Raw genomic sequence first — 14,259 nt, 5'->3', positions numbered from 1 at the left:
GTTGAGTAGAAGTGCCAAATCCTTCTCAGTGCCTCTTTAGTTTATCCTCTCATCTGGCAACTCTTTCATGGTTAACTATCTTTACACCCCAATTGCCAATTACTAACTGCCACCCTGGGGATTTTCCATTGATTTTCTCCCTTCCCCAATCCATTTAAAGGAATACTTACATATTGACAGTTGGCTTGTTAAAATTCTTTGTTCCAATTAACCAGCAGTCTATATCCCTTGCTGATTTTCAGTAGATGAGGAGAGCTAAAGTACTATGTGCCAGAAAACATAGAAGACTTGTTTTCTTTTGCCTTGCTGAAATTCTTCTCCATCAGAGTTGCCAGCTTTCTACGTGGATCTTTTCTAATACCTTTAACAACACTTTTACATGCATAAATTTTGGCATGGTGTTAAGTTTGGTCCTGTGAGAGACAACTTATTTAATCATTAGAATATGGGGAAGCAATACCCTTCCACTATAAGTTCTTGATGATAAGTTGTTAACTTACAAACATGGCAAATTGCCTTATACTGTACTGAGTCAGATCATTGGTCTTTCTAGCCTAATATTGTCTACAGGAGTGATAGGAGTTTTTTGGGTTATGGACACGTCACGAGTCTTTCCCAGCTCTCCCTGGAGATTCTGAGGAGTTTGGCATATTGTGCATTCAAAGCATGTGCTCTAGAGGCCATATGTTCTAGGCCTAAGTTATGGCCCATCCCCAAATGAAATAACAAAATTGATAATACTGAGACACATAAGTCTAACTGATTCATTCCATTTTAAATGACAGACCATGCTAAAAAGCAAAATAAAATAAAATAAAATAATGAATACAGTTGTTAACTCCAAGGTTAAAATATATTAATCCCTCTAGTAAGGGCAGCTTCAAAGATGGTGGGGGTCTTCTTTACAGCTGGCATAAGGCTCTTCTTCTGTGCTAGAAAAATTAACATTTAACCTTGGAACCTTTGTTGGAATGTACAAGGGAAATAATAATAAAGAAATACTGTACATCAGTAATATTCACAGATGGCATTTTTCAACTTCTTTCTGGTAAGACTTCTTAGTGCAAGGTTTCAATGGCAATTTAACACAAACTTGATAGTTAAATTTCTCCCCTTCTAACATAAATGCAGACCAATTGGGGATTTTTAATGCTGTTAACACCTGAATGCATTACCCTTTTCTACTATTTTTTTTCTCTCTCTCTCACTATCTTTATTGATCTGTCTGTTGGAAAAGCTACATATCTGTGCCAGAAACCCTGCACACAGCAGTGAATTCTGAGGCATAGGCTCTAGGTTTGCTTCTCCATAGGTATGTGGTATCATCAGGAAAGCTAAGCTTTTATCTTGCTATTCTCAGGGGGCGCAAAACTTCCATTTCCTCAGGATGGTTGAAGGCATACTCAAAACTCTGAAGATTCAAGGTTTCAAAATGCTGTAGAAGTCCTAACTGTGTGATGCACACTTAATAAATGTGACATGGTTCAGAGTTTTGGTAATGACTCACAAAATCTAGTAACTGAATGTGGGGAATCATTTAACCTAATCATTAACTGGGTATGAAAAACCAAATATATTATCTAATATCCATCTTCAGCAAGGATACATCTCAGACCACTGTGTATGTATGTGCCTTCAAGTCACCGGTTGATTATGATAAACCCATGAATTTTATACAGTTTATACTTATATTCTTAGGTAAGGAATATTCAGAAGTGGTTGTGCCAGCCCCTTCCTCTGAAATATAACCTACAGCACTTGGTATTTATTGGTGATCTCCCATCCAAGTACTAACTTTGGTTGACCCAGCATAGCTTCAAAGATGAGACAGGATCTGACACCTTTTCGGTATTTAGGGTCTCAGACCACTATGGGGATTATTTTATTACAATCAGTTGTTACTTTGAGAGGGATGTTTAGTTCCATTTTATAGATACAGTATATTGTGCCTTTGTTTTTAACACTTATATATCTTGGCGTAAATCCAGCTCATAGTTCAACTACAGTTGACTAAATTACTAAATGGCAAGTCAATTTAAGTAAAGTTCATTGACTGAATAATTCTGCTCTTGCTGGGACTAGCAACTGGATTTAGTTTTTGATTTTTGTAAGTCACCATGAGTGTATTTTTAGGAATTTAAACAACGCAAGCAATATTAGTCATATTGCGATTCTGCACATTGTATTTAATTCTGTTTCAGTAATTATTAGATTGATCTCAATAACCATGGAAATAGAACTTATTCACAAGCATTCCTCCTTGTCTTTCTCTTCTGTCCCTTCCAGACATAGGAAAGTTAGGGATTCAGGCAGACACAAATAGTGAGGAAAATGTTTCCCTGCTGCAAATATTGAGACATCTTAAGATTTTCTTCTCAACAGAGTACTTTTTTGCTCCGGGATTCAGCATTAGTGATGCAACTTTGGAAAAAGTCTGTGTTTGGTAGTGTCTGGGGACCTGAGTATTGATGGTATTTTTTAAATTCAGTTTTAAGTCTACCAGCATGGACCTAGGGGGGGAAGAGTAAGCAAGGAAACGGATAAGAAAAGTTATCATTTGCTGGATTGTTTGACCCTGGGATGTATCACACTCCAGTGGTTGCAATGAAAGGTGCTAGCCTAAAGTGTGTCAGTGGTGGGGGTGGGTGGGGGCAGGAGGTTAGATCATTATATGCTGTTGCATCTGGAGAGATTATTGCTAGGAAGAAAACAGAACAGTGTATTACAAGCACCTCTACTCACCCTCATCAAATGATTATATAGAGAGATCTTTTAGCACCTTTGAGACTAACTGAAAGAAAGTTGGAAGTATGAGCTATATGCAAAAGAACAACATAGTGAGATCAGCATTCTGAGCAATGCATAGATTCCAGTATTTCTTCATATTAGATCAAAGCATCTTGCCACATTGATGGCCTTCATAATGTGTGGCAATGATTGTACTTTTCAGTTAAATTTTCACCTTCTGTATTACAAAGATTGCCACTTTTTGAAGCTGTAGCAGGGTTTTTAATTACATAAGGTGTAAGTGGATGATTGTGGCTCAGCCACCTCTTTATAGTCGTCTTTAATGACAATGTTGTCACAAAGAGCTGCAGCTGCTGCAATAGCAGCTCTGACACCTGGAAAAAGATAGATAAACTTATTTTTTCCCATTTAAATCTATTTTTGTCAACAACAAAAACCAACCCTTAAAGAGCCATAATCTAATCATATAAAGATTCCTATATCCATTTGCACTTATTAGAATACTTGATGTTGAAATTAATAATTAGGAATTCGTCAAAGTATTTTAACTCCTAGTGTGGGCTATATCTGCAGTTAATAATACTGAACTAAAACTCTCCTTCAGTTCCTTTATGGGAGAAAAACCCATCATTGGATAAAAACACTTCTTTACTTATTATTTACATTTTTACCCTTCCTCTCATCTGATTACTTAATCTAATGGAGCCTCATTATCTGTGGACTTGCCATCCACAGATTTATGCATCTGCGGGTGGCAAGCCCTTGTTGTCCCCATTGGCAGTGCGTGCACGCAGCTGCACCACTCCTGTTGTCCCCGGTGATGGTGCATGCATGCTGCTGTGCCACCATAATGGACAACAGGACTTCAACTGAAGTCCCATTATCCCCAATGACAGCACAGCCATGTACACATGCAGCCACTGAGGACAATGGAGGCTTACCTGAAGTCCTGTTATCCCTAATGGCAGTGCAGCCATGTGCAAATGCAACTTGATTTAAAAAAAAAAAAAGAAGTCAGTAGGAGAACGTCAGTATTCTAGAAAATATTTTTTTCATCCACCACCAGAAAATATTTGCATTGAAAAGAAGAAAAATCCCTGGAACTCTTACCAAAGTTTCAAAGTAATGGTTAAAAACAGAATTGATTTGAAATTGCAAAAGATACACATTTGAGGATTTTATTTTTGGTGCATAGTAATTTGCAGAAGGCATTGAAACAGGTAGGAATCATACAGTTCACTGATGAAATTGTATGTATCCATTTGTTTCCACTGGCTGTCCAAAAGCCAAGACTGGGTATCCATTTCAATGCACAACTATTAACTTAAAAATCCCTTGGGCCTTAAAGTTGCCCATCGGCAATAAGCACCCACTCAGCAGACTCAGGGGGCATCTACCCAGGCTGTCTCATTAGGGTGAAAGAAATTGTTGTTGTTGTTGTTTTTGTTTGTTTCAATTATGGAACTTATTTCTAGATCTGCATGTATAGATGCATATCATCATGTGAAAATTATGCTCCTTTTTGTCTTCTTTCTAAAGTGAAGTCTGCTTGTTGTTGTTTCTTCTTGTTCTTTGGCAATATGTGAGCAGCCACAGTAATCAGGTCAGAAAATTCTTTCAAATTCTTAAAGTAAAGCTGGGGAGGGGAAACACACAAATGTGTCACCTTCAGAAAGGTATGTGGGAAAAGCTGCCTCACCTTTCAGAGTGTAGAGACTGGTGTGGTAAACCAATAAAGACAAATATACATCAGAAGGTAAGTATATATGTATAAACTGTGCCAGTATATTTATATTATTCTACTAGATGGCACTGTTGCCCACTGTAGTTAGTGCACTGTCTACAGTTTCTTGTCAAAGCAAAGGAAAATGCACTGCTCTGTGTTCAATTGGATAGAATAACTGGATAGGGGGGTCCTCTATAATGCTAATAAAGGAAATGTTTTCAGCATATTTCTAAATTGCAAAAATGTTTTCCATGATAACACACAAGGATTTATTATTGAAATAATTTTGGTCTATATGTTCAGTTATAGATACTGTACTGAAAAAAGTAGAAGGTACACTGCTGTCTATTAATAATGACTAGAAAACTATCTCCTTAACCCAAACATTAAAAACCCAGTGAAAGAAATGCTTGAAGATATTCAATAGATTCCTTGTCATATGCTGATGGGGGGGATCTCACAAACATTCTCATCAACTTAAACATTCCAGTTCATTATAGATTTTGGACAGAAGCCAAGTTCAGCAAATGATGACAGTTATATTAGAAACATTTTTATATAATTTTTTTGCCTGGTAAATGTCAATGTTTCTGAAATGTCTGACAAGTAAATCTCTGTGTGAAGGCTGCCAACCAAAATGTCAATAGTATGCTTGTAGATGCCAGACAAGGTTATAAATGGTGTCAGGGCGGGGGGAGGATGCTATGTGGGTGGACAGTTGGTATGTCAGAGACCAAGAGGGCTGCAGCCAACATTCAGAGAGAGATTTGAGTTTGCCTCTCACTTTGATTTTTTGCTGTGCACCTTCAAGTTGTTTCCAACTTTTGGCAACCCTAAGATGAACCTATCACAGGATTTTCTTGGCAAGGTTTGTTCAGAGTGGTGTTTGCCTTTATAGAGTGTGTCTTCCCAAGATCATCCAGTGGGCTTCCTTGGCTGAGCCAGAATTTGTACCAGAGTAATAATCCAATGTTCAGACCACTTCATCAACTGGCTCTCCATCTTTTTAATGCTCAGACACAAAATAAACTGAACACTTTTAGCTAGATCTTGCAGGCGGTCTTCTCCAGTTATATCATAGGTTGAAGCACTGCATGACCTCTTTTTCCTTCTGGTCTGTATCTTCTTCCATTTTTCTCACTTATCTGATTAAGGGAAACAGAAAAAGCAGGGACCTGCCTAACTATTAGACAGAATGAGATGGCCAGATGCCCAGCAGTGGTAAAGGGTCAACCGTGGCAGAAGCATGGCCATTATTTTCGGTTGGAGGACCAATTTGTCTTACATTTTGTTAAGCCTAACCAGTTGTCCTCAGGTGAAATTAAGGCTGGTATCTTGGCATTCGTCCTGAAGTGAGATTCAAGAGCTGGTCTGGGTTCTTCTCTGGAAATTGTAGTCTATAGTTCTGGGAGTAATAGTCCAAAAAATGAAGTATTTCCAAATTCTGGTCTACTCTATAACAAAGTCTATATCCAGCCCACAGAAAGCTGGGAGAAAGAAGTGAAACAGAAAAAAAAGTGAAAGGAGGCAGAAAGGTAACAGAAAGCAAGTTACAGGCTAACTTGACTGGAAACTATTCATGCAGCAATAATTTATGAGTGTTGTCTGATTTCCAGTCCTGACATTCCTAGCAGTTGCACAATCTAATTAAAAACCCGAGCTTGGTTAGGAAAAATTACATTTTAGACTATGATTCCTAAAATCTCCCAAACAATATGGCCACTGGAAATGGGATGCTAGGAGTCATTTTTCAGGACAACCTATTTAGCCTAAAAGTTGGAGACTTTATGTTTTGATCCTACACATTTTCCCCTAACGTAACAAAACAAAAATGTCTATGGGTCTGTTGTTTTTTTGTAAAGTGTGGTTATAGAAGGGTTTACATCTTGTTTTTCTCTGTATTTATCTGCCACTTTATGCATTCTGAAGGTGGCCCAGAATTCATTGAAGCTGGTTTATTTCCACCACACTGAAATAATTTGCTCACCAGTTTTCTTCAGATGCACAGAAAAAAATGATCTTTAAAAGCCTTGTAGACAATATCCTTTCCCTTTCAAATTCTATTCAGTCTCCCCAAATGGAGAAACTATTTAAATCATTTTGCAGAATCAAACTGTGCATAATAGTGTTTAATCAATTTTGCTACTAACTGAAGTTTGGAGAGATCAAATGTGAGGATGCCAGTGAAGCATAAATCTACAATTCTTGTTGAATGTAGCAGAAGAGTAAAAATATGTACTTGACCTCTTTTGATGTGCTGACAAATAGAAGTGTACCTTTATTTTAGTGTGCATACACAAGCTCTCTCTCTCTCTCGCTCACACACACACACACACACACACACGGAAAGAGAGAGAGAGAAATAGATTCCCAATTCACCATTTCAACAATGAAATCTGATTTGTAAAGAGATTATGTATTTCAATCTCACCACAGATTCAGAGAATGTTGAAATACTACAGTTACCAATGGGTACTGATATGAGATGTTCCAAATAAAATTAGACTGCTGCAAACAGCAGAAATTTATTTTACTGAGGTTGTCTATGGCTAAATCTCACTTCCCCCCTGCTATTCCTTTTGACCAAAAGAGTAATGTACATTACAGGCTCAGCGTAATAATTCTGATGGCTATAGGAAATCTTTGTGTGGCACAAGTTAAATTAACCTCTAATGATTTCATGAAACCTGGGGTAGGCAACTGCCAACACAACAGAGGCCTTTTTTATTGTATTGTATTGTATTTATTTATTTGCCCTGTGTCTTACATACATACATATACAGTGGACCCTTGTTATACACTGGGGTTTGGTTCCAAGATCCTCCATGGATAACAACATCCGTGTATGCTCAAGTCCAATTAAATATAATGGCCTAGCAAAATGGTGTCCCTTATAAAAATGGAAAATCAAGATTTGATATTTGAAATGTATACTTTTTTTCAACATTTTGAAAGTGTAGATGCTTGAATCCATGTATAAGAAATCTGTGTATTATTTACATCATTTACATTATTTACATTTTTATCTTGACCCCTAACCCCCCCACACCTTTCTCCTCTTATGATTCTAGTATATCAGTCATGTTATTTCTTATAACTTCTTACAACTTCCTTTGAAAATATTCTGACATCTTCGCCACTTCTTTTATGTAACTCCTATGTTGTTTCAAACTTTTTTTTTGTTCTTCTTTATTTACTGATTTATTTCCCTTTGTTGTTGTTTAAGGAAACAAGAGAGGATATTTTTCCATTCTGTGTCCACCTGGTAGGCTGTGGAAGCATGTTTCAGTATTCCCAAAGTGATGCAATGTCACTTCTGGACACCATTTTGGCCAACTTGTTTTTCTTCTTTAGTTTCTTTAGGAAGATTTGGGAGGCCAGGAGAATTAAGGAAGCAAACTGTGGCCATATAGGCAGTTTTGGGGGAATGGAGGTAGTTTGGGGCAAAAGAATCTCCCCCAAATCAACCCAATTTTTAAAAGCAAATTCAGGGGGGTGTAGTGGCTTTGAGGGGCTTTTGTGGTGCACTGTCCCACAGGCCACACACAGAGGTCCCAAGGGCCACATGTGGCCCACAGACTTCACTTTGCTCCAACATTGATTTAAATAAAATGCAGTAGAAGCATGAAGGGCCTTCTCTTTCCCCCTTTTCCAAATCACCTCAGTGAATTTCTTCTCAAATTAATGAGCCTGATCAATCTATCTATCTAATTTTAAAATTAGTGGACATATATTTCACAGATGTTGGTAGTTTTGCATCAGGCTGTAATGAATGTCATTAATAATGGCTTAATTGTTCTTAGGAACAAATTATAATACACATTTTGTTTCTTATTTTTCCTTCCAGTGGTGGTTCTGCTATATACTTGGTTAGTGTGTATGTGTGTGTGTGTTTACTTTCTTCATTAGCAGCTTAATATGAAAAAAAAAAATCAAGAAGGTGAAGAACTTAGCCTTGTTAGTTTCCCCTGCAGCTACCTTGCCAGCCAACTCCTTCTTTACATTCACTCCAGATGGCAATGAACTATTTCTGAAACTAAGGAGTTTATCGCATCGCGTTCCGAGAACATTTTTGGAACCCGATTGGAACGGAACACTTTCAACTTTACCGCACGTTTTTGTCCCCATCGGGTTCCCATCGGGTTCTACATACCCCTCAAAGTGTTCCATATGTGTTCCTCGGAGGGAACGGATAAGAAAGTGATCCAAGCTTGTGGAAATGTTTTTAAAACGGTCCAAGAAATGTCAGAGCGGTAATGTAATCCCTGTTTTATATCTCCCCATATGAGCCTGTTTGAGGCTCATATTGCACCAGCTTCCCAGGCTGGTCTGATAAGGACACAAGAAAAAAACCTTCTTGGTAGCTCTTGCTAGGCTTTGGAACTTCTTCTCAAGGGAGGCTCAATTGGCCCTCCCTCTACTTTCTTTTTGTGAGCAGGCAAAGACCTTTTTATTTGAATAGGCTGTGAAGCAAGAAGCTAGGCAAGTCTGAATAGACCCAGCCAATTGCAGCTCATGGGATGCTATCAGGGGAGCTATTTTATGCCTTGAAATGAATGTCTAGGCCAGTGGTTCCCAACCTGTGTGTCAGCACCCCTTTGGGGGTCAAACGACCCTTTCAGAGGGGTCGCCTAAGACCATCAGAAAACACATATTTGCATATAGTAATGAAAATAATTTTATGGCTGGGGATCACCACAACATGAGGAACTATATTAAAGGGTCGCGGTATTAGGAAGGTTGAGAACCACTGGTCTAGGCGTAACCAACTGTAGAGGACAGTGCTCATCTCCATTACTAATCTGAAGAGCCAGCATTGTACGAAGATGACTCTTTTGGTCATGTGGCCTGCATTATTGCCCCAAATGCTGTTCCCTTCCCACTGAAGTGTACTTATTTATCTACTTGCTTTTGCATGCATTTGAACTATGGGGAAAATACAGGCCCATAGGGCCCCTAGGGTCAATCCCTCCCAATTGTTCCAAAATGACTTTTCTGGATGTAGAGGGCATTTCTGATACATTTGAAGGACCCCAGGTCCCCCCAAGGTTTTAAAAAATGCATATTGTAAAAAAAATGCCTCAAAATGCCCTTTAAGGTGTGTAGGGGATTTCCACCATGTTTTGTGGTTTGTTTGTTTTTTAAAGAAGTAAACAGGAACTGACTTCGGCTCACTTCTCATTAAATTTAATTGTTTTAAATTTTTTATTGAAAAGTTTTAAAACTCTTTTTTTTCTGTGAGCCACTTTGGGTTCCCTTTTGGCATAATAATAATAACAATAACAATAACAATTTGTGGCACAGTGGTTAAATGCCTGTACTGCAGCCATTCACTCAAGACCACAAGGTTGCGAGTTCAAGACCAGCAAAAGGGCCCAAGCTCGACTCAGGCTTGCATCCTTCCGAGGTCGCTAAAATGAGTACCCAGACTGTTGGGGGCAAATTAGCTTACTTGCTAATTAGCTTACTTGCTGTTCACCGCTATGATCTTTGGAATAGCGGTATATAAATAAAACAAAATTATTATTATTAATAACAATAATAATAATAATAATAATGTAGTCATTCCCTGTCTCCCCTAGAGGGTGCTTCAGGGCTCCCTGGGGAATGTTCAGAGAAGGGATGCCCTCCAAGATCTTGTGAGGGACTAGCGTAGCCCCTAGCCTTCCATTATTGCCACCCTGATCTAAAGATAAGAAAGGATTAGTTAGGACCAGTCAGAAAGAGAGTAAGAGTGTTAGAAGGAGAGGATTTGATAAGATCTATTCTGCATAGGGTTTGAGGAGCTGAGAATCTGGAAGGAGTTCAAAGAAAAGGATTGCTTTGCCTGAAACTTAAGATGCTACTGTGTACTGTGTGTGAAGCCAGCCTAAGGCTAGATGTTTATTTCTTATATTTTACTTTTTATTTTCTACATCTCTGTCTCAATGTTTAATTTAATAATTTCCAAGGATGACTGGTTATGCTTTACCACACAGAATCCACTGACCAGCACATCCACCTGTCCAGGACAGAGATCAGCAGAAGCCTGAGTATCAAATCTAAGCAGGGATTTTAACTACAGATACTTTATTTACTTAATTTTGTGTTATTGGTGAAAATATTTATAGTGTAATTCTGTTCGCATCTACTCAGAATGAAACATCACTGAGTGAGCAGCCTGCATCTTAAAATAAATATTCTATTTTTTTTTTAAAAAAATCAAACTATCCCCAGTGAAGGCAAGTTTTTAAATGGCTTTATTTCTATTTCTTTTTCATTTTTACTATTTGTATTATTTTTCTAAGCTAGGTGATTTCTCTGCAAGCACTGATAACATTGGAATAGGCTATCATCTTTAAATTATCTTTTTCTCTTTTCTTTTAATAAGTCTTCATATCAAAATGATGAAGTAGATTCTTTTCTGGAAGATTTTACTTTTAGATTTCTGGAGAGGTTTACATACTTTGCAAAAGCTGTGTGTGTGCGTGTGTGTTTGCCTTCTGGGCCTATATAACATAAGGCACCAGATCCTGTCTGATCCCATCAGTCTTTGTTAGTTCTTGGATGGGGAGACCACCAACAAATAACAGGTGCTGTAGGCTATATATCAGAGGATGGAACTGACAAAACCATCTCTTGAGTATTCCTTGCTTAAGAAATATGAAATTCATGAAGTCGCCATAAACTGACAGGTAACTTGAAGGCACAAGCTGGTTAAATGAAAAACTAGTCCTTGCAGTGCTGGCAGGATTCCAAAACCAAAGTTTTGGTTTACAAGTGAATGGAATAATTAAGAAAAGAGGGATCTAGAATCACAAAGCAAACTAGGGATAAAGCTGTGGTCCTTTGACTCAATCACTATTGATCTGCAATTGCATCACTGACAATTATTTTCTGTTTCAGTTTATGCCTCCAGAACTTATGTTTGGATGAAATAAGAGAAGAAAAATTAGGTATGAGAGTCCATAATCAAGAAGAGTTCATAATCAAGTAGGGAAAGCATCCAGTGCAAATTAAGTGGATAATGGTGACCTAAAGACCAAAGAACTTAACATAGCTATAGATTAAGACTTGGTTGGAAAAGGGGGCAGGCCTCTCTGTAGATGTCCATATGTTCAATGATGTTGGGTCATGACTGGCCATCCTCACCTTGATATTTTCAGACATTAAGCACAAGGAATTTATTTCTCTGAAAGCCAGCATGGTGCAGTGGTTTGGACATCAATCAGGTCATGATTCGGGACTGGAGACCAGGGTTTGAATCCCCACTCAGCCATGGAAATCCACTGGGTAGATCACACACCCTTAGCTTCACAGGAGGGCAAATTTCCCCTGAAAGATCTTGCCAAGAAAACCCCATGATAGAGTTTGCTTAGGGTCATCATGAATTGGAAATGAAGGCACACAACAACACAATTTACTCCTTTAGCTGCTACTTCAACTAGGAACCTGGCTCCACTCTGCCTCTCTTGTCCCACAGCTAATACGGGCTGGTGATTATAGGAGTTTTACTTCAATGGCTCTAAATGTAGAAAAATAGTACAGGGGGGTAGCTCAAGCTGGAGAGCTTCCTCCCCTTCCAAAGCACTGCTACCTTCTTTGGGTAGGGCTAGAGAACCAGCCATTGCCACTAAACAGGTCTACTGCAAATACGGGGCTTTTGTTGGTGGTGTTCAACAGCAAGCATTTTGTGCCTTTTAAAATACCTTTAAATGTTTCATGTTGTTTTAAATTAGTGCTGAACTTAACAAGTTTATTTAACTTTTGAATTATTATTCTTACCACTGTTGTTGTTTTGTTAGTATTATTATTATTATCATTTTAGATGCATGCTGTTTCAGTCTGTGCTGTGAGCTGATCTGGCCCTCCATATTGGTGGAGAGATTAAAATAAAATATAAAATAAAATAGTCTGGCTTAGTCATAGCTCAGAAAAATTATCTCCAATGCTAATACATTTGTATTAGTCTTATCAACCAACCCTGGCAGTTCAAGGAAAGTAGTGCATTACATTACTTGTTAGTAGTATCCCTAACATAATACATTACTCGCACTATTGCCTCCCAGAAAGTCCTGGGTTGTCTCGTAAGAGAAGACATGATCTCATTAGAGAACAGCAAATCTTGTGTGTATCTTTTGCTCATACGATTAAATACAGATGACGGGGGGAAACTCTGGTTCTCTCATGTATAAAGTAAGGCACTGTCATGCCTTGCACTCCCACTCCATGAGTACCATGTCAAGAATGTTATTTATTTATTGTTCCAGTCATTTACGTTTGGAACAAAGCCAATAAAGTTGCCCTTCTATTGCCCCAGTGGGTAATTCAATACCAGCAGTTGCCATTGTTGCACTGAACAAACTCTTGTATACATGAGATGGATCAAGAGAAAGATACAATCTTGCACCTCTCACAACACATATTGTACAGCTGTGTACACTAGTGATGATAATTTTATCATTCTAGAAGGAAGGAACAAGTAAATTTAGTAATTTTCTTCCTGCTGAATGTCTTCAAAAAGTATGTATATCCTGGTCTTATTCTGCGCAAAACACACATGTGGGGTTTTGCCCTAAAAAGAGCAATTTTTGCCTAGGAAACAGCATTTTCTGTGCAGAAAAGGCTCTAGATTGGTAACTTTTTATGCAAAGTTCTCACTTTTTTCCCCATGGGAAACAACATTTTTTGTACATAAAATATTTTTGCACAGAAATATTTTCTGTTTAAAAATTGCTGTTTCCAATGCAGAAAATGCTATTTCTGTGCCAAAAAAAAGCCATCTGAGCATTTTGCGCATAATAAGTCCTGAATTGCCAAGATTTTCATCAGTCTATGATTCTCCTTGTCAGCATCTCCCAACACTTGATATATGTGGGGCTTTTTAAAACTATTTTTTGGGGGGGAATATTTTGGAACATTCTTTCCATCTGTAGTAAACACTACCATTTCAAAATAAACACTTGTTTTTTGTGTATCCGTGTTTGTCTGTTTTCGGAAACATAGGGAGCATTTCTACCTCTGCATATGTCAATGTACTATGTACTGTTTTGCCAACAGGGCACTTAAGAATCTATTCTGTATGTCTGAATTTTATAAATGAGTTGAGTCAGACTTATTTATTATTTCCAGGTTCAAGTACCATCTACACACACACACAGAGAGAGAGAGACACAGTTTCACCTGATGCCTCTAGGAAAAGAAATGTTGTGGACGGGGGAAGAAATCACAAGAGATAGGGACAAAAATCACAAAAACTTCAAGGGCCTATTCTGTAAGATTAATTTAGAACCAAAGTGCATATGAAGAGCATTAATTACGTACATAAAATGCAAGATGAAGAGTTCATTTTTCATATCTCGTAAAGATATTGCTAGAAACACTTGGATGAGCAGACTGCAGTCGAGAGGGAATTTATTAAAATGGGAAGTGACCGTAGAGAGGGTCTTAACATTAAGCAAAGGTCAGAGTACTGGAGAGGAAATCAAAACTGCAAGTAGCATGGGGGCCTAACAGCAGGGAGGCAAAAAGCAAATAATGAGACCATATGGCCATCATTAGATTGTGTGCTTGTGTGAGCCTGTTCTTGCTGGAACTCATATTTTATTCCTTCTCCTTGATGAGTTTGTTCTATGCATGAACTGGCTCTGGCCACAAAATCCATGCTGAGCGGGTATATATGTTATATTTATAACAGATAAAGCCATAATCAAGCCAGGCTGGACCAAGTGACTGCAATGTGTAAATGGATATGTTTAATGTTGCTTAGGCCAGAAGTTGTTTTAATTCTCAAAATGCAACATGAA

The sequence above is a fragment of the Sceloporus undulatus genome, chromosome 5, assembly GCF_019175285.1.
Source record: "Sceloporus undulatus isolate JIND9_A2432 ecotype Alabama chromosome 5, SceUnd_v1.1, whole genome shotgun sequence".
Lineage (NCBI taxonomy): Eukaryota > Metazoa > Chordata > Lepidosauria > Squamata > Phrynosomatidae > Sceloporus > Sceloporus undulatus.
This window is presented reverse-complemented; position numbering follows the sequence as displayed.